The sequence below is a fragment of the Aotus nancymaae genome, unplaced genomic scaffold (assembly GCF_030222135.1).
Source record: "Aotus nancymaae isolate 86718 unplaced genomic scaffold, 86718_ANA_hifiasm-v0.15.2.pri h1tg000102l, whole genome shotgun sequence".
Classification (NCBI taxonomy): Eukaryota; Metazoa; Chordata; class Mammalia; order Primates; family Aotidae; genus Aotus; species Aotus nancymaae.
The window spans coordinates 497,722-517,981 of NW_026988517.1; the positions used below are offsets into that span (position 1 = coordinate 497,722).

Here is a 20,260-nt window from a genome sequence, read left to right on the forward strand (position 1 = left end):
CCATGCCCAGCTAATTTTTTGTATTTTTAGTAGAGACGGGGTTTCACCATGTTGACCAGGATGGTCTTGATCTCTTGACCCCGTGATCCACCTGCCTCGGCCTCCCAAAGTGCTGGGATTACAGGCGTGAGCCACTGCACCCGGCTAGCACACTTATTCTTTAACAAGGAAGGAAACTTTAAAAAGGAACTTTTCTACTTCCCACAAGGATGAAGGAATGACTCAAATATGGAAGATAGAGGTCTGAGGCAGGAGAATTGCTTGAACCTGGGAGGCACAATTTGTAGTGAGCCGAGATGATGTAATTGCATTCCAGCCTAGTCGGACTGGAGTGAAATTCAGTCTCAAAAAAAAAAAAAAAGGAAGATAGCCAGAGAGGGAGAGAAACTGCAAGGATAAGTAGGAACTTTTAGGTAAGAAGGAAAGCCAGGATAAAAGGGGAGCTGGGACCAGATCGTGAGAGGAGAGAAAATAGTCTGATGGAAGAAATGCAATACATGAGCTAGGGCCAACCCTTCCAGGGAGCAGCAAGAGCTCTCGCCAATGTGGTCATAACGTTTGGAATGAGGGTGTGAGTGACTGCAAATTCCCATCCCCCTTCTCATCCCAGCCTGATAGTAACAGGCATTCTATGCCTAGCCTGGCTTTCTTATTCTCCCTCATCTCATTGTTTCAGAGGCCAAATCCGAAGTTCTTTCCAGGGAGTGGCTCTGTTCACATCATTCTCCAGCCAAAGTTAGAACAGCATAAGAGGAGAGAGACACATTCAGCAGCCAAAGGACTCGGCAGAAAGAGCAGAACACCATAGACAGTGAATTGTTGATACCTAAAACTCTAAATAGATGGAGGGAATGTGTGTATGTCTGTGTGTGTGTGTGTGAAAGGGCTGGAGAGGGGCAATGGAGAATGTCACTGAACTTAGACTTGAGCAGACTTCCAAATAACCATGCAATTCAAATGAAGGAGATGCCAAGATGAGCAGATGATATGAAAAAGACAATCATGGGCTGGGCACAGTGGCTCACACCTGTAATCCAAGCACTTTGGGAGGTCGAGGAGGGTGGATCACGAGGTCAAGAGATCGAGACCATCCTGGTCAACATGGTGAAACCCTGCTACTAAAAATACAAAAAATTAGCTGGGCATGGTGGTATGTGCCTGTAATCCCAGCTACTCAGGAGGCTGAGGCAGGAGAATTGCCTGAACCCAGGAGGCGGAGGCTGCAGTGAGCCGAGATCACACCATTGCACTCCAGCCTGGGTAACAAGAGCAAAACTCCATCTCAAAAAAAAAAAAAAGAAAGAAAAAAAGAAAAAGGCAATCATATGAGAAAGGAAGATTTGACATCGGGGCGAAAGAGGCCAAAGTGTAGGGCCAAGTACGGACTGTGTAGAATGTACAATTTCTTCTCACTTGGTAGAAGAGAATAATAAGAGCAAGAATAATGGTAAGTGACCAAAGAACAGATTTGAGGGAGAAATGAATGTTGGGTGAAAGGCAAGAAAAGAGAGAAAAGGTTTGAGTCATAAGGGAAAATGAAGAAAGTTCCTGGGAAGACAAAGACAGGGACCCAGAGCATCACATTCTCTGCTATGCCCACCACCTCTATAGATATGCTGCTCTTGGGACCCAGGATGTTGCTGTTTCTAGCTGCATTCATCATCCCCTCTGGTGAGTCCTTTCTTCTTTGCTCCCTAAACCTTCAGCTCCCCAGTTATACATGTGTGTGGCTGGAGGTGGGATGGAATGAGGTTGAAGAGGAATAGCGGTGGAGATGCTTGGTATGGAGCTCTGGAATTCCTATAAGAGAGAAGAAAATAACAGATTTTGTGTTAAGGAAAAATGGGCAGGAATGTGACAAGACTTCGGACTAGGGGAAAGGCCTCGTGAGAGTTATGAAACTAAGGTTCAACTAAGACACACACAAATGCATGTTAACCACCCAAAGAGGGTCACATATGTAAGTAAATGAGCAAACAAATTGCAAAGCAAAAAAGAGGCTGATACACAAATGCAAACACAAACACAGAGGGACTACCTAGTAAGAAACTAGGCCTGGGCTGGGCATGTGGCCCACGCCTACACTCCTAGTACTTTGGGAAACTGAGGCAGGAGGATCACTGAGACCAGCCTGGGCAACATAGTGCGACCTCATCTTTGTTAAAAAAAAAAAGAAGCTGGCCTCAATTGAAAATTTGAAGAACAGTGGGAATATATCCTCTAGCACCAGCATACATGCAGGTATATACACGTGCATGCAAAAAATATATGCCATACTGACCACCAGAGAAAAGTCATCTTCACAGATTTTCCAGAATCTGGCTAGAAGATTGGCCACAGAAAGTGAACTTTAGGCTTTAAAGATGTCCTACTCTATGTTTTTCTTTTCCTTCCGATGCAGATTGAGAAAAATAGTTCTTCTGCCTCATTCACTAGCATAGCTAGCGGGAAAGCCGTGGGGCGAGAAGGCAGGAAACACAAAAGGGCTGCTGGGCCTCTCAGTGGAGCTGGACTCCATTTCTGGACAGGAATGTGGGTAAGAGGGGAGCAGGGTTTTGTTCTCAGGAACTTGTCTTTTTTTTAACCAACCAAATGCACAGCAGTGAAGGAGCTTGTCTTTCTGAACTGTTTCTACTCCTGTTGGTTTTGTTCATAGCACTAATGGTCTGAGTAATTTTATATTGAGCTGTATAGGAATAAGTTACAAAGATAAAGTTTAACCATCTCCATCATTTTCTGATTTGTCTAATGAAAGGGTTATGAGGTATAGAGCTGCAGTCAGTCACATCTCTTTTCTCTTTCATTTGCTACAGATTGGATACTCCTGGGGGTCAACAGCCAACGAGGAGGTAGGTAAACCCTATGAATTCTTGGATAGGGGTTCTGTTGGGGTTCTTATTAGGAAAATGTAGATGAACAGGGTTAAAGAATCCTTCCTGCTTATCTATTGCTGCCAAAAAAAAATCTTTCCTACAACACAGAGATGCATTGCCAAAGTGTGAGAAATAGGATCAACTTCATGAGTTTCCACAATCCTGCTATCTCATTCATAAAAGCTTCTTGCGTGTGTGGTTTTAGACTACTAAAACACCTTCCCAAGATCTCCTCTATGCCCATTTCTGTTTTCACTCTTCTCTATGCATCTCCTGTCTTACTCAGAAAATGCCAGTAGTCCTTACAAAAAGCATTCCTTACTCCATGTAACTGTGGAAAAATTAAAGACAGGGTAAAAAGTCTTCTCATGCCCATAATTCTAGCACTTTGGGACCCTGAGGCAGCAGGGCCAGGAGTTTGAGACCAACCTGGGCAACATAGGGAGATCTCATCTCTTAAAAAAAAAAAAAATTAGTCTGGTGTGGTGGCACATGCCTGTGGTTCTAGCTACTCAGGAGGCTGAGGCATGAGAATCGCTTGAACCTAGGAGGCTGGGGCTGCTGTGAGCCATGATCGTGCCATTGCATTCCAGCCTGGGCAACAGAGTGGGACTGACTCAAAAGAAAAAACACTCAAAAAAATTAGAAGAAGGAAGTCATGTCAGTACTAAGTGAAATTGTAGCACAACCAGGTAAAATCCAAAAGGTATTTTTTTGATTTTTCTGCTTTTTAGGTTGTTTTTTTTTTTTCTCACACCATTCTCCATAACAATAATCCTAAAAGTGTGACTCCTAAAGGACCATTTCCTTTAGCTTGATGAAGAAAACTCCATTCTGCCTCAAGACATTCAACATAATTATAATTTATCTCTTTATTTCTCTGATCCCAGGAGAGTTAGATGACAGACCATTACAGTATGCAACCTATTAATGCGGTCATAAAATCAATTTAGGGGTCACAGCTGGTATTAGTTTTTAAAATGAATTAAGAAAGACAAAAACAAATATACCAGGATGTATTGCATGTGCTTTGCAAGAGTAAAGTATTATTTCATAAAACTTTAATGAACTTCTCTGAGTTTTCCATATATGTATACCAGGGTATAGTACAATATAATTTTCTTGCAGTGGGTCCTGGTACAGAAAATAAAAATATAAAAATATTTTTTTCTGTTGGTAAAAATATCTGAATCCCAGAGTTTCTGAATCTAGATCAGATTTCAGCACCAGAAAAACTGAAAATCGGAATCCATTTTTCTGGGCTGGTTAGAAACCAGTCTTGTGTTATGACTTTAGATGCTTTTCTAGTAGAAATATCATAAAGTATGATGAATTGTCTTGCCTGGTGTGGTGGCTCACATCTGTAATACCAATCACTTTGGGAGGTTGAGGTGGGAGGATCATTTAAGGCCATGAGTTCGAGATCAGCCTGGGCAACATAGGGATACCCTCTCTCTCTCTCTCTCTCTCTTTTTTTTCTTGAGATGGAGTTTTGCCCAGGCTGGAGTGCAATGGCTTGATCTTGGCTCCCTGTAACCTCTGCCTCCTAGGTTCAAGCGATTTTCCTGCCTCAGCCTCCCAAATAGCTTGCATTACAGGCATGTGCCACTACGCCCGTCTAATTTTTTGTATTTAGTAGAGATGGGGTTTCACCATGTCAATCAGGCTGGTCACAAACTCCTGACCCCAGGTGATCCACCCACCTCCACCTCCTAAAGTGTTGGGATTACAGGCCTATGCCAATGTGTCCAGCCTGAGACCTTGTCTTTTTTTTTTTTAAAGCCAGGTGTGGTGGTTTGCCAGTTGTCCTAGCTACTCAGAAGTCTGAGGTGGAAGTATTGCTTGAGCTGGGAGTTCGAGGCTGAAGATAAGCTATGATGGCACCACTGTACTGCAGGCTGGGCAACAGAGTGAGACTCTATCTCAAAAAAGAAGAGGAAAAGAAAATATGTTAATATTTCTCTTAAGAGAACTTCATGAATACTAGATAAAGCATTTGTATGGTGATAGCTCTTGGAAAAGTTGGTTAAACTGAGGTGTATGCAGAAAAGCAGTACTCTGCCCTGAAATCCCAGAGACAGCTAGGATGCATTCTTTTTTTTTTTTTTTTTTTTTTTTTTTTGAGACAGAGTTTCACTTTTGTTACCCAGGCTGGAGTGCAATGGCATGATCTCAGCTCACCGCAATCTCCCCCTCCTGGGTTCAATTGATTCTCCTGCCTCAGCCTCCTGAGTAACTGGGACTATAGGCACACATCACCAATGCCAAGCTAATTTTTTGTATTTTTAGTAGAGATGGGGTTTCACCATGTTGTCCAGGCTGGTCTTGAACTCTTGACCTCAAGTGATTTGCATGCTTTGGCCTCCCAAAATGCTGGAATTACAGTCATGAGCCACCAAAGACTGGTCAAATCTGATGAATTTCTATCTGGAATTTAGAAAAAAAGGATGAAGTAAGCAAGAGAAACTCCTACAAAATGCTTTATGTATATTTTACTTTTTTTACAATTATCTGTAACAATGACATGCTGTACAAAAATGTATGTTCTCATCAGATGTACACCTGATACTTATTAATATAATCTGAAGTTGAAAAAAGAAGTCAGGCCGGGCATGGTGGCCCATGTCTGTAATCCCAGCACTTTGGGAGGCCAAGGTGATCGGATTACCTGAGGTCAGGAGTTCAAGATCAGCCTGACCAACATGGTAAAACCCCATCTCTACTAAAAATACAAAAACTAATTGGGCACAGTGGTGCACACCTGTACTCCCAGCTACTCAGGAGGGGCAGGAGAATTGCTTGAACCCAGGAGGCAGAGGTTGCAGTGAGCCGAGATCATGCCACCACCGTACTCCAGCCTGGGTGACAAGGCGAGAGTCAGCCTCAAAAAACAAGTTAAAGGAAACTATGTGAATTTGCTGACCCCTAGTGGATAGAATGGATTATGAATATAAACTATTTACATTGAAGGGTAATAGCCGATGGAATGTTTGCTTAATATTTATTTATTCTTTTATTATTCTATTTTATTTTATTCTATTTTATTTCATTTTATTTTTGAGACGGGGTTTCACTCTTGTTGCCCAAGCTGGAGTGCAATGGTGCAATCTTAGCTCACTGCAACCTCTGCCTCCCAGGTTCAAGTGATTCTCCTGTCTCAGCCTCCTGAGTAGCTGGGATTACAGGTGCATACCACCACACCTGGCTAATTTTTGTATTTTTAGTAGAGACAGGGTTTCACCATGTTGATCAGACTGGTCTTGAACTCCTGATCTCAGATAATCTGCCCACCTGGGCCTCCCAGAGTGCTAGAATTACAGGCACGAGCCACTGCACTGGGCCTGTTTGCTAAATATTTAAATATTATTTGCTAAGAGAGTAGATTTCAGGTGCTCTTTTTTTTTTTTTTTTTTGAGAAGGAGTTTCGCTCTTGTTACCCAGACTGGAGTGCAATGGCACGATCTCGGCTCACCGCAACCTCCACCTCCTGGGTTCAGGCAGTTCTCCTGCCTCAGCCTCCTGAGTAGCTGGGATTACATGCATGCGCCACCATGTCCAGCTAATTATTTGTATTTTTAGTAGAGACAGGGTTTCACCATGTTGACCAGGATGGTCTCTATCTCTTGACCTCATGATCCACCAGCCTTGGCCTCCCAAAGTGCTGCGATTACAGGCATGAGCCACCGCGCCCAGCCCAGGTGCTCTTATTATACACATACAAAAAAGAAGACTGGTGAGGATATGGATATGTTAATTTGCTTGACTGCAGTAACCATTTCACTTTATACACGTCTATCAAAATGTCATAGTGGATACCTTAATATAATTTATACATAAATTAAAAAATACAAGTAAATGTTAATGCTTTTTTGTTATTTTGCTTTTTAAAGTAGACACCATTGGTTTTAGGAAGTGCTGTTATTTGCAGTTTCAGAAATAGTTTTCTCAGTTTATCCTAATATAATAGATTCCACCTTATGACCTGGACCATTTTTATTTCTTTTCCTCCTGCCTTTACTTTCCAATGATCAAATGCAAACCATTCTCTACTTACACTGGCATTTTCCCTCTCCATTTTCACCTCACTTCTCAAAGAGCATCAGAAAACCATCAACATGGCCGGGCACGGTGACTCACGCCTGTAATCCCAGCACTTTGGGAAACCAAGGTGGCTGGATCACTTGAGGTCAGGAGTTTAAGACCAGCCTGGTCAACATGGTGAAACCCTGTATCTACTAAAAATACAAAAATTAGCCAGGTGTGGTAGCGTGCACCTGTAATCCCAGCTACTCGGGAAGCTGAGTCACAAGAATTGCTTGAACCTGCATGGAGGTTGCAGTGAGCCAGACTGGCCACTGTACTTCAGCCTGGGTGACAGAGTGAGGCTCTTAAAAAAAAAAAATTAATACTACCTTTTATGAATACTCAAAAGCATATCAGCAAATTTATACCCAATGATATCAGAATTATGAATGTCAACATTCATAATGTCTTTGGTATAGCCAATTTCATTTTAAATAAGTATTGCAAAGAAGTCATCAATGGATTGCGATTATAGTAAGCAATCAAGGAAAAACAATTGTGGGATACTCAACTCAGCTGGGCACTATGCTACACAATTTAACTTATCGGAAGTGCAAGGGTGGCGGGGGACAGAGATTCTCAGAAAATGCTTTCTAATTTTCTTTTCAGACGATGTGACTCCAGTGACTCCAGAAACGTTCACAGAAGATCCTAGCAAGCTACACTTTTTTAAAAAATTGCTGTTTTATTGGGATAGATGGATTGAGGGTCATTTCTATATAAAGAAAAATAAAGACTTTAAACGGGTTGGTGAATACTTTGAGCTCATGCAGAGCTCTGATGTCACCTTAGATGCCAGCATCTCTGTACCCATGCCCAATCTTTTTTTTCTTTTTATTTTTTGAGATAGAGTCTCACTCTGTCACCCAGGCTGGAGTGCAGTGGTGCCATCTTGGCTCACTACATCCTCCACTTCTGGGGTTCAAGCAATTCTTCTGCCTCAGTCTCCCAAATAGCTGGGACTACAGGCACATGCCACCATGCCTGGCTAATGTTTTTGGTATACTTAGTAGGGACAGGGTTTCACTGTGTTAGCCAGGATGGTCTCAATCTCCTGACCTTGTGATCTGCCTGCCTCAGCCTCCCAAAGTGCTGGGATTACAGGTGTGAGCCACAGTGCCCAGCCACACATGCCCAATCTTATTCTCTCTTCTATTTCTTGCTGTGATAGTCCCTCATCTGCCTAAGTCCACATGCTTTCACTTCAGCCTTTCCTGCATCTTTTGAGATTATCATCCCTTTATCCTGCTTTCCTTAGCTACTTTTCCTAAGTGAAATTGTTTTCATTCCTTGTCATGTGTCTTTGCAGATCTGGTGAATGATCCCGCTACAGATGAAACAGGTGAGATTTTTTTTTTTTTTGAGACGGAGTTTCACTCTTGTTACCCAAGCTGGAGTGCAATGGTGCAATCTTGGCTCACTGCAACCTCCGTCTCTTGGGTTCAGGCAATTCTCCTGCCTCAGCCTCCTGAGTAGCTGGGATTACAGGCACACACCACCATGCCCAGCTAATTTTTTGTATTCTTAGTAGAGACGGGCTTTCACCATGTTGACCAGAATGGTTTCGATCTCTTGACCTCATGATCCACCCACCTCGGCCTCCCAAAGTGCTGGGATTACAGGCATGAGCCACCGCACCCAGCGAAGCAGGTGAGATTTACTGTAGTTTTTTTAAAAAATGGCATAGTTCTTGTTAATATTCACAATATTTATCCCAGCTCTTGAATTTATTCTGCACTTTTATCTTCGTTGTTATTGTTGTTGTTGTTTGTTTTTGAGAAGGAGTCTCACTCTGTTGTCCAGACTGGAGTGCAGTGGTGCAATTTCAGCTCATGACAACCTCCACTTCCTGGGTTCAAGGGTTCAAGTACTTCTCCTTCCTTGGCCTTCTGAGTAGCTGGGATTACAGGCATCCACCACCATGCCCGACTAAGTTTTGTATTTTTAGTAGACACAGGGTTTCACCATGTTAGCCTAGCTAGTCTTGAACACTTGGCCTCGGCCCCCCAAAGCACTGGGATTACAGGTGCGCCACCGTGCCTGGCTAATTTTTTGTATTTTTAGTAGAGATGGGGTTTCACCATGTTAGCCAGACTGATCTCAAACTCCTGACCTTGTGATCTGCCCATCTCAGCTTCCCAAAGTGCTGAGATTACAGGCATGAGCCACCGCACCCGGCCTAGGACTAATATTCTTTAAAAAATTTCATAATTATGTCAATTAATTGTATCCCCTTATACACAAAACACAAACCCAGCCATAGCCTTGCCCTTGCCATAGTATCTGCATTCTTCCTTTTCTTACTCTGCCTTATGTTTGCAATTCGAAGCTCTCCTCACACCTGCTGTTTTGTGTCTTTTCATTTCTGGCTGATATTGCACCTTCCACAGATGACTTGGGTGAGTTCAGATCTGGGACCATCAGGGCTGTTCTAGGCTTTCTCCAGAGCCCATTCTGGATAATGCGCAGCTGCCAAAGGATCCTAAATAGACAGGATGACAGTTTATGTGGCACATTTTTCCAGTAGTTCAATTCAAATTGATGACATTGTTGAACACCCAACAAGCAGGAACTGTGCTAATCTTTCTCTCAAGTTTCAAGACTTGATAGGTAAAGGCAAGATAAAAGTATAAACACCTGTTCTGGAAGATAAGGGTTAGAAGTAACCCCTGCTTTGACCAAATTTTTTTTTTTTTTTTGAGACGGAGTCTTGCTCTTGTTCCCCAGACTGGAGTGCAATGGCCCTATCTCGGCTCACCACAACCTCTGCCTCCTGGGTTCAAGTAATTCTCCTGCCTCAGCCTCCTAAGTAGCTGGGATTACAGGCACCCACCACCATGCCTGGCTAGTTTTTAAATTTTCAATAGAGATGGAGTTTTGCCATGTTGGTCAGGCTGGTCTTGAACTCCTGACCTCAGATGATCCACCTGCCTCGGCTTCCCAAAGTGCTGGGATTACAGGCATAAGCCAGTGGGCCCAGCCTCAACTGAATTTTGAAAGAAGAATTGGAGAAAGCCTGGAGGTCAAGGAGGGGATGGACATTCCAGCCAGAGGGAACAGCATGTTTAGAGATCTGAAAGTGGCTGGGTACAGTGGCTTATGCCTGTCATCCCAGTACTTTGGGAGGCCAAGGCAGGCAGATCACCTGAGGTCGGGATTTCAAGACCAGCCTGACCAACATGGAGAAACTCCCATCTCTACTAAAAAAAAAATACAAAATTAGCTGGGCATGGTGGCACATGCCTGTAATATCAGCTACTCAGGAGGCTGAGGGAGGAGAGTTGCTTGAATTCAGGAGGCAGAGGTTGCAGTGAGCCAAGATCACGCCATTGCACTCCAGCCTGGGTAACAAGAGCAAAACTCTGTCTCAAAATAAAATAAAGCTTTAAAAGCAAAGGGAGTTTGGCCCATGAAGGAAACTGAGGTTTTGGAATTTTTTTTGGACGGCTAGAGAAAAAACTATACGAGCCAAGTGGTAGGAAGTAAGAAAAGGAGAGAGAAGCTACATTTTTGTTTGTTTGTTTGTTTTGAGACAGAGTACTCTATTGTTCATGCTGGAGTGCAATGGCATGATCCCAGCTCACTGCAACCTCAGCCTCACAGGTAGCTGGGATTATAGGCATGCACCACCATGCTCAGCTATTTTTCTGTATTTTAGTAAAGACAGGGTTTCTATTAAAATACAAGTTTCTACTAAAACTTGAGAACTGACCTCAAGTTATCTGCCACCTTGGCCTCCCAAAGTGCCGAGATTATAGGTAGCTAGATTTTTTTTTAACAAATCGTTATCAAAAACCTGCTACTGGGTGCCAAGGATATACAAGTGAACAAAACTGATTTTCTTCTACTAGACATCTTTTGTGTAATATACAAGATAGACAACTTTATTCAGTTTCAAAAAATTCTATAATTAGGGTAAGCAAAAGAAGCTATGGAAAACACCAAAAGAGTTTTTGGCTAGGTTCAGTGCTGGGGGTGAGAAAAGGCTTTTTCTGGAGGGCACATTTGACTAAGCTGCTTCCTGAAAGAGAAGTAGAAGTGAACCAAGTGGATAGAAGAGGGAAGAGCTTTTAGGTAAGGAAGACAATATAAATTAAAAAGTGTAGGGTAGACATGAAAACCAGCCAGAGAGACATTTATGCAAAGTAAGATTTTAATTAGATTTGTGTATTGGAATGATCATGCTCCACCTCCACAACCACTACTGTACTCCCAGGGCAGTGTGGAGAACTTTATTTGACAATGATAGCCCAGAAGAGGGAAAACCAGCAAGGCTACTGCTGCAGTGTTGCCAATAAAAGATTCTGGCACATGAATTAATTAGCAAGGTGTGGCAGCACACACCTGTAATCCCAGCTACTGAGGAGGCCGAGGCAGGAGAATTGCTTGAACCTGGGAGACAGAAGGTACAGTGAGCCGAGATCATGCCAATGTACTCCAGCCTGCAAGACAGAGCAAGACTCCATCTATCAATAAATAAATAAATAAATAAATAAATAAATAAATAAATAAATAAATAAAATCTGGCCTGAATCAAGATAGAGATAGTAAGAACCAAATGTGAGCTATAAGGGAGAGTGGATTGCTGAGATGACTAGACGTAGCTACTGGGTGGATGTTCGTCTCATTCACTGAAGAATGGAATTGGTGAAGGGAAAGATAATTAAGTCAGTTTGAGATACATTGAATATGAAGGATCTTTGAAAAATTCAAGAACTCTTCCATAAAATGGCAGTTGGATTTATAGGTCTGGAGCTTAGGAGAGAGATGGGATTGAAAATATAGGTTTGGTAATTATCAGCATATTGACTTGGCTTAAAACCATGAGATAGATGAGATATCATAACATACTTCCTAGTATTGTATTCGCAACACTTCCAGCGACATTTTCCCTGGTAACGCCCCTGACTAGTCGATTCATCTAACTCCTTGACTTGTTCTTCATTCTGTGAACAAGGCCCATGTTAAATTTGCTCCTAGGTTAGGATGACCATCAATATTCTTTTTTTTTTTTTTTGACATAAACTCTACCTCTGTCACCTAGGCTGGAATGCAATGGCATAGTCTTGGCTCACTGCAGCCTCCGCCTCCTGGGTTCAAGCAATTCTCCTGCCTCAGCCTCCTAAGTAGCTGGGATTATAGGAGCACATCACCACACCCAACTAATTTTTGTATTTTAAAAAAATTTTATTTGTTTTTATTTATTTTTTTTGAGATGGAGTCATACTCTGTCACCCAGGCTGGAGTGCAATGGTGTGGTCTCGGCTCACTGCAACCTCTGCCACTCAGATTCAAGTGATTCTCCTGCCTCAACCTCCCAGGTAGCTGGGACTACAGGTGCATGCCACCACACCCAGCTAATTTTTGCATTTTTAGTAGAGACAAAGTTTCACTATGTTGGCCAGGTTGGTCTTGAACTTCTGACATCATGATCCACCTGCCTTGGCCTCCCAAAGTGCTGGGATAACAGGTGTGAACCATCACGCCCAGCCAGTTTTTGTATTTTTAGTAGAGATGGGGTTTCACCATCTTGGCCAGCCTGGTCTTGAACTCCTGACCTCAAATGATCCACCCGCCTCGGCCTCCCAAAGTGCTGGGATTACAGGCGTGAGCCACCGTGCCCGGCCAACTCTCATTATTCTTTACCCAACAACTTTTATCAAAAGAATTCATGATGATGTATGTAATCTACAGAAAATAAAATTTCCCTTTTAAGGAAGAGCTTGTACAGGATAATAATCTTTTCTCTCCTAAGTTCTAAAAGGCACTCCTCTGGGCATACAGCTCTTTGGCTTGTGTTCCTACTAAATTTGCTTCTTGTCAACAGTACAGAGATACTCACAATACACTGTATTTCTCAACTCTTTAGAAAGGAAAGGAGAAAGGAAAAAAATCCCGTCCTACCTCCTAATCTCTTCAATTTTGTGGAGCAAATCAGCCCAATAAGATTTTCTTTTAGAAGTTGCTAAGAATTATACATTAATTTGCTCCCTATTTATGGGACTCCAGGCAGGACCCAAGTGAAGCAGCATGGCAATTACATGAGTAGTAACTTCTAGAATTGGTAATAATGGAATAAAATGTCTGCCTTTCAGCCTCCCCTGGTGATGAAAATACCACTGCAGGTATGATTGGTGCTTGCATGTCATCTTATGCCTTTTTTCTTCCTGTGGATTCCTTATCTCCTTGTTCTTTGGGGGGTACTTGGTACATCTTCTAGTTTACTTCCAATTATTTCTCAGAGTATTAGTATTCTTTGCTTTCTTACTCCTTTTTTTTTTTTTTAAATGAGCGTCTTTCATAAAAATCATGAGGAAAGAATGGAATGAATGTTGCATGGTCCCCAGAGAGCCCTCTCCCTAAAATACCCTTGGACTTTATTTGGTGGTTAGTGGCTTGGGAAGTGAAATCAACTTAACTGCAAGGACTCCATATTACCATAGATGTCATGTTAAAATTGCTTTCCTAATGTACTGATAATCCTGATATATTGCTAGGGTTGAAAACTATTGGAACAGAGAAATAGCAACTTACCTAAGAAATTTTATTCTTTCAGAATGGGATTATCAGCATTTACATTTTATGTATAAATATATATATATAGTAATATATATATAAGATATATATAACATATAATATATAGATATAATTGTATATAATAGATATAAATGTACATAATATATATTATTGTGCTGATGCACAGAGTACATATATGTACTCTGTGCATCGGCCAATTCGACAATGCATTCATCATTTTATACATATATATATATATATATATAAATTTTTTTTTGAGATGTAGTCTTGCTCTGTCACCCAGGCTGGAGTGCAGTGGCATAATCTCAGCTCACTGCAACCTCTGCCTCCCAGGTTCAAGCAATTCTCGTGCCTCAGCCTCGTGAGTAGCTGGGATTACAGGCGTGCATCACCACTCCTGGCTAATTTTTGTATTTTTAGTAGAGACAGTGTTTAACCATGTTGGCCAGGCTGGTCTCAAACTGCTGATCTCAAGTGATCCACCCACCTCGGCCTCCTAAAGTGCTGGAATTACAGGCATGAACCATTGTGCCCAGCCTATTTTGTATTGGATAATCCTAGAAAGACTTTATCCCTAGAAGTGCTCCCAGAGATTATTTTATCCACTTCTGCTTCCAAGTAGACTTCATTTAGTCAATTTCTTCTTGCTCTGTTTTTAGTGAGCAGAAAGGATGTAGCCCAATTTATAATGATTCTCTGCAGAGATTACTCTGTATTTTTTTCTACTCTATCTCTCTTTCCCAATTCCTTTAATGCTTTGTTTATGCTGCTTCTATTCCGACCTCCTTATTTTTTGTGTCGGGCTTCTTCAGAGTGCTGGGATGAGAAATTTACTTGCACAAAGGTCTAGTCTGCATCGGCCAATTCAACTATGCATTCGTCAGTCATGCTTCATCAGGTAAGGGATCCCAGAATGCCCAAAAAGCATCTTCCATGGTAGTGTTTTTGTGTTGGTAACTATTTAATGAGCACCCACTCTGAAACTGCAAACTTTAATGGGGCAAAAGTTGTTAGCACAACCCTCCTAGTTATTCCTGAATGTGCCAACTAGAACCTGGAGTCTGGGCTGAGGTATACAAAGAATAGCCAAGTGGTAAGTGAAGGTGAGGGCTGGAGGGAGAAGTCACGAGGGAAACACTGGCATGCTCCATTAATTACCTGATAGAAGAGGCAGAAGCAACCCAACTCTAAGGTAGAAAATAGTGGGGAGGAATATTAAGCCTGACTCTAGGTGGAGTGGGCAAAGTGTCACTAAGAACAATAATGAAAACAATGGCCTTTGCAACAACTTGGATGGAGCTGGAAGCCATTATTCTAAATGAAGTAACTAAACAATGGAAAACCAAATATTGTCTCTTCTCACTTATAAGTGGGAGCTAAGCTATGAGAAGGCAAAAACATAAGAATGATATCATGGACTTTGGTGACTCAGGGGAAAGGGTGGGAGAAGATGAGGGATAAAAGACTACATATTGGGTACAGTGTACACTGCCAGGTAGGGGTGAACCAAAACCTCAGAAATCACCACTAAAGAACTCATCTATGTAAACAAAAACCAAAAACTATTGAAATGAAAATTTAAAAAATAAAAGAGTAATTAATACCATTCCCTCCCCTATTTTCCCCCAGTGTGTGTGGGGAAAATGTCTGAAATACTTAAGGAAATCCATTTGGGGAAGAACAGATAGGGGAAAGTGGGGAATACGAGAGTTGAAGAGGCATCCCAGACCCATGTTAGTGCTTCTCTCAAGGCTTTCTTCCATCTCCTTCCTTGCCTATGACATTGGGGCATCTGCAGGTTTCAATGTATGTACATTGCCAACAAGGAGATCTGCTCCCGTCTTGTCTGTAAGGAACACGAAGCTATGAAAGGTAAGATGTTGTCTGGATGTTTACTGGGGAGAGGCAGTTATGAGAGGGGTAAATGGGGAATGATACAAATGTATCCAAAGTCTGGTATTGGAGGAGGGGTTTAGGCTATTCCCTTAGATTCCATCAGCTCCTGCTGGAAGTTATCCCAAATAAACAATCTATGTAAAGCAGTATGCTTGATATAGAAACACAACCCTAAGAACAGTACCCCTAGATCCCTTTCCTACTAGATTGTAACCCCACAGTGTCTCTTATTTAGAGAGCTTTCTGACACTCCAGCTATTTTAAAGATCATTCACTGGGGTTCTAGGGAAAATTTCAAATCAGCCATTACAGATAATAAACTCTGCTAGTCCGCAGCCATGTTCATAATTAAAAATAAAACATATGCATGCCCATGCCCATGCACTAATTTGGAGACAACAAGGTTTGGATAGGGACTATAAATAAAAAATAGATGGGACATTTAGAAATCAGCTATGTTATAAATAGTTTACCAATTCCAGGAACAATGTACATTTCTTACTGTGACATTTCAGGTAGAAGAAGTTAGAAAGATGTTATAGAACCAATTACAAGGGCCCAAAATGTGTGGCTACAGACCTTATGTAGTGGGAACAAAGATACCTCTCACTTTCGCTGTGGCCAGCCCTGAACGATGGCTGTGCTTGGTGAAGACACCACAGACAAAGCCATTTCTGACTCAGTAGCCCACTTTGTGCTGAGCTCCTGAGTAAGAGCTGTAGTTAACTTCACAGAAGGAAACTTGCTGTATGCCCCCATTGGCTTTGTGCAAGCCACCTGCGAGGGAAGCACCTTGAGATTGAGGATGAGTATTTGGGACTCTAGGTACTTTCAAGTATCTCAGGGGATTTACTAAAGTTAGCTATTTGCCCATAGTAAGCATGTAAATGTATAACAAATGATTGGACCTCATTTTTCTATTTAATAGATCCATGATTAGAAGAATTGGCAGCTGGATATATAAAGGAAACTAGCATTTACTGGTCACCTGTGCTAGGTTCTTTGCATGCATGATTTCATTTTATTATTCAGAAATATACTGTTGAGGTAGGTATTTTAATTCTCATTTTACAGAAAGGGATAGTGAGGTTTACAAAATTTGAGAAACTTTCTAGGAAGTAGTAAATAGCTAGAGTAAGTAGCAGAGCTGGTTGAAACCCAGATCTTTTTCTCTCCAACCTTTACACTACACCACACTGCAAAGTCTTCTCTATTCCTTAAAACAAGAGCCTCTGTTATCTTCCTGCATTCTCTTCCCATGGTGTCCTTCTCTTCTAGGTGAACTTTGCCATCAGATGGTTGGTCTGCCCCTAGGAGACTCTGTCGCTCCAATTACTTCCTACTTAATCCCTGTGAAAATGTGGATTCGCAGAAACCCAATGGTCTGTGATCATCAAAAAAGAGGAAAAAAGAAAAAATATGTGGGTGAGAGGATGGAGAATTTCCTTCTTCTTTAACCACTGACAGCTAACCTATAGACAGTATTTCTTAAACCAATCCTTTTGCAATGCCAAACTTTTACCCCTACTCTCTAATTTTTCACCCAAACTGATAACATTTATCCCATTTTTTAGCACTTAAAATACAAAGTCTATATTATTGCATAAATTTGCTGCTTCTCAATATCATAGACATAGTGAATGGATGATGACTATATATGGCTTACATACAAACATTCTATGTACAATTTCAAGGGAGAATAAACTTTAGGCTAATTATCTTTACTATTGAATCTGTCTGATATAGGTCTTAGGATTGAAGAAGTTATCCTTGTCTATTTCAGCTAACCATATAACTTCATTTATTTTCCTCACAAGCGTTTCCTATATTAACTCCTCATATTTACATGTTCCTCTTTACTCTTATTTTAACTATTTTGCTGGCTTGCCTGAAAATTTGGCTGGCAAGTATTCCTTATGAGGCAGATCTTAGTAATTCTTATAGTCCTGGAAGATTCTGCAACACGGCTAAGAATTATACAATCCTACTAGCAACATATAGGATCCAAAATGTCTTCTGTTAAGCTCAGAGGCTGAGGCTAAAGCATGAGGACTATGCCAGATATAAAACTTGGACTCATAATTCCCAATTCAATTGTTCATGCAGTTGTCCAGTTGGGAAGTAAGACTGGAAAGTAAGTCTCATTTACTGATTCATTTATGGTAGCACTGGGGTTAACCCACCTCCACAAAGTAAATTAGACAACTTCATGTGAAACCATACCATTGTTTGGCATTTCTTTGAGTTGCGACTTCATTCATCCTCACGACTTACCAAGTACACAGTAGAATTACTATGCAAATGGCTTCCAGAATATCCTAATTGGGGCTAAGAGGGGCATTCAGACTTGAATTTTAATAGGCAGACAGAAAGTGTGCCTAATGGTTAATATGAAAGAGTGAAAGAAACACAATATTCAGACAACCCACATTCTTATACTGGCTCTAGAAGTCACCATGTAACCTTGGATAAGTCATTTTCCTTCATTAGGTCCTGGTTTAATGTCATCTTTAAAACGAGAAGGTTAAATTTATATTAGTTCTTCCAGGCACAGTGGCTCACACCTGTAATCCCAGAACTTTGGGAAGCTGAGGCAGGTGGATCACTTGAGTTCAGGAGTTTGAGCCAGCCTGGCCAATATGGTGAAACCCCGTCTCTATTAAAATACAAGAATTAGCTGGGCATGGTGGTGGGAGCCTGTAATCCCAGCTACTTGGGAGGCTGAAGCAGGAGAATCACTTGAACCTGGGAGGCAGAAGTTGCAATGAGCCAAAATTGCACCATTGCACTGCAGCCTGGGTGACAAGAGTGAGAGTCCATCTCAAAAAAAATAAAATAAAAAAATATATATTCATAGTTCTGAGATTTCTTTTAATTCTATGATTCTCTGGATTTAATGCATTATTTGTATTTCTTGAAGCTTAGGTACAGTCTAATTCACACCAACCATATCTGCTTTATCCTAGGTAAGGATAGCAATCCACAATGTAACAGAACAAAACATCATTATAACAAATGACAAATTATATATTATGAATCCTCTGTCTGAAAAACTCCATAACTTTCTATAAAAACCAATGGAGTTCAAACAGGAACTAGGAGACAAGTTACATATGACAGTGGAGTTTGTGTTGCTTTTATATTGCTGAGAAAACTAGTTAAATGATCAGATTCTTGCTGTTAAGAAACAATTTAGTTTAACGGGATCTCTACAACTGATTAAAAAGAAATGCTAGAAAAAGCACCAAAGCATATAATCTCTACTCCTTACAGTCTCTAGAATTAAATGTACTCATTTAGACAGACACACTAAATGCATATTGTAGCCACTTTAGAGAAATCTTGTAGGCATAGTTTTCAAGAATCATATTAAGACTCTCTTCATGAACTTGACCCTCCTACTCCATATTGCAACATTTCCATCAGACAGCACAATTCCAGTATTATGTATGTTCCAAATTAAACATTTAAAAATATTTTTCCCTAATTTATTTCTCAGAATAAAATGTCTTTTGTTCTAGTTCTTTTCCTCTTTTCTTTTATGTTGACAAAAAAAAAGGCATGAATTTATGCACTTTTATTCCACTTTAAAAAATGAGTATTGACCTGGCACTGTGGCTCATGCCTGTAATCCCAGCACTTTTGGAGGCCGAGGTGGGAGGGTCACCTGAGGTCAGGAGTTTGAGATCAGCCTGGCCAAGATGGTGAAGCCCCGTGTCTACTAAAAATACAAAAATTAGCCAGACATGGTGGCAGGTGCCTGTAATCTCAGCTACTCAGGAGGCTAAGGTAGGAGAATCACTTGAACCTGGGAGGCAGAGGTTGCAGTGAGCCGAGATCATGCCACTGCATTTTAGCCTGGGCAACAACAGTAAGACTCCATCTCAAAAAAAAAAAAAAGATTTGGAAGAGAGATTTTACTCGTTAAGGTGTTAATATGTCGCTTTTCCTGGTAAGCCCAAATGACAACCTTGCTAAGCAATGGCTTTTAATGAAAAGCCATTTTTTTTTTTTTTTTTAGAGACGGGGTTTCACCATGTCAGTCAGGATGGTCTCTATCTCTTGACCTCATGATCCACCCACCTTGGCCTCCCAAAGTGCTGGGATTACAGGCATGAGCCAACACACCCGGCCTGAAAAGCCATTTTTTAAACCAAAATAATGGATCTTCAATGTTAGAATTAATGAATTTGGTAAAAATATCATTAGGTATTGAATGCCTTCCCGGTATCCTGAAGATAGTAGCCTCATCTACCTACTCATAAAGATTTACCCTTATTTTCTCTTCTCGGATTGAGTTGATTCTACTCTGAGCCTTCTTCCATATTCCATGCTTATGATTCAAGAAAATTCTCTGTTCTCCTTAAATGAACACATTCTGGAAATTCAAGTGTGTGTCCTACTCACTAAATAGAGTTCTATGAACACTTCTTCTCAGTATTGTTTTGACTCACAGCAGAGAGTGCAAACCCCAGCTGGTCTCCCAACTTCTGAGTCTTACTTTGATGACATATACAGCAGTATATGTTGCTAGACACAAGCTCCTCCATTCTCTGCTTCGGGGTACTTGTGGCCAAAGCTGGATGTCTAACTAACCACTTTACCCCTGGTCAGAAGGCACAGGAAACCTCTAAGATCCCTCTCCCTTTTCTACTGAAGCTGCTGTAACACAGTGAAGAAGGAAAGGAAGAAGTGGGAAGAAAGATGGAACAGCACCAGACCGGGGGTTAGGGGGATGAGAGAGTGACAGCAGGCTGACACCAGGGTGGGAGAGCTGGAAAGCTAAAGGATGGGAATTGTCAAATTGCAAATTCAAAGGGAATCTGGGAAGTGTGGGAAACTTAGGGTAAACTGGAAAGACACCAGGAGCA

General features: G+C 41.3%; 1 pseudogene; it reads left to right on the top strand.

The window, feature by feature from the left end:
* Nucleotides 1-742: 742 nt before the first annotated feature.
* LOC110567469 (microfibrillar-associated protein 5-like) lies at nucleotides 743-16,779 on the top strand (annotated as a pseudogene).
* Nucleotides 16,780-20,260: the final 3,481 nt, after the last annotated feature.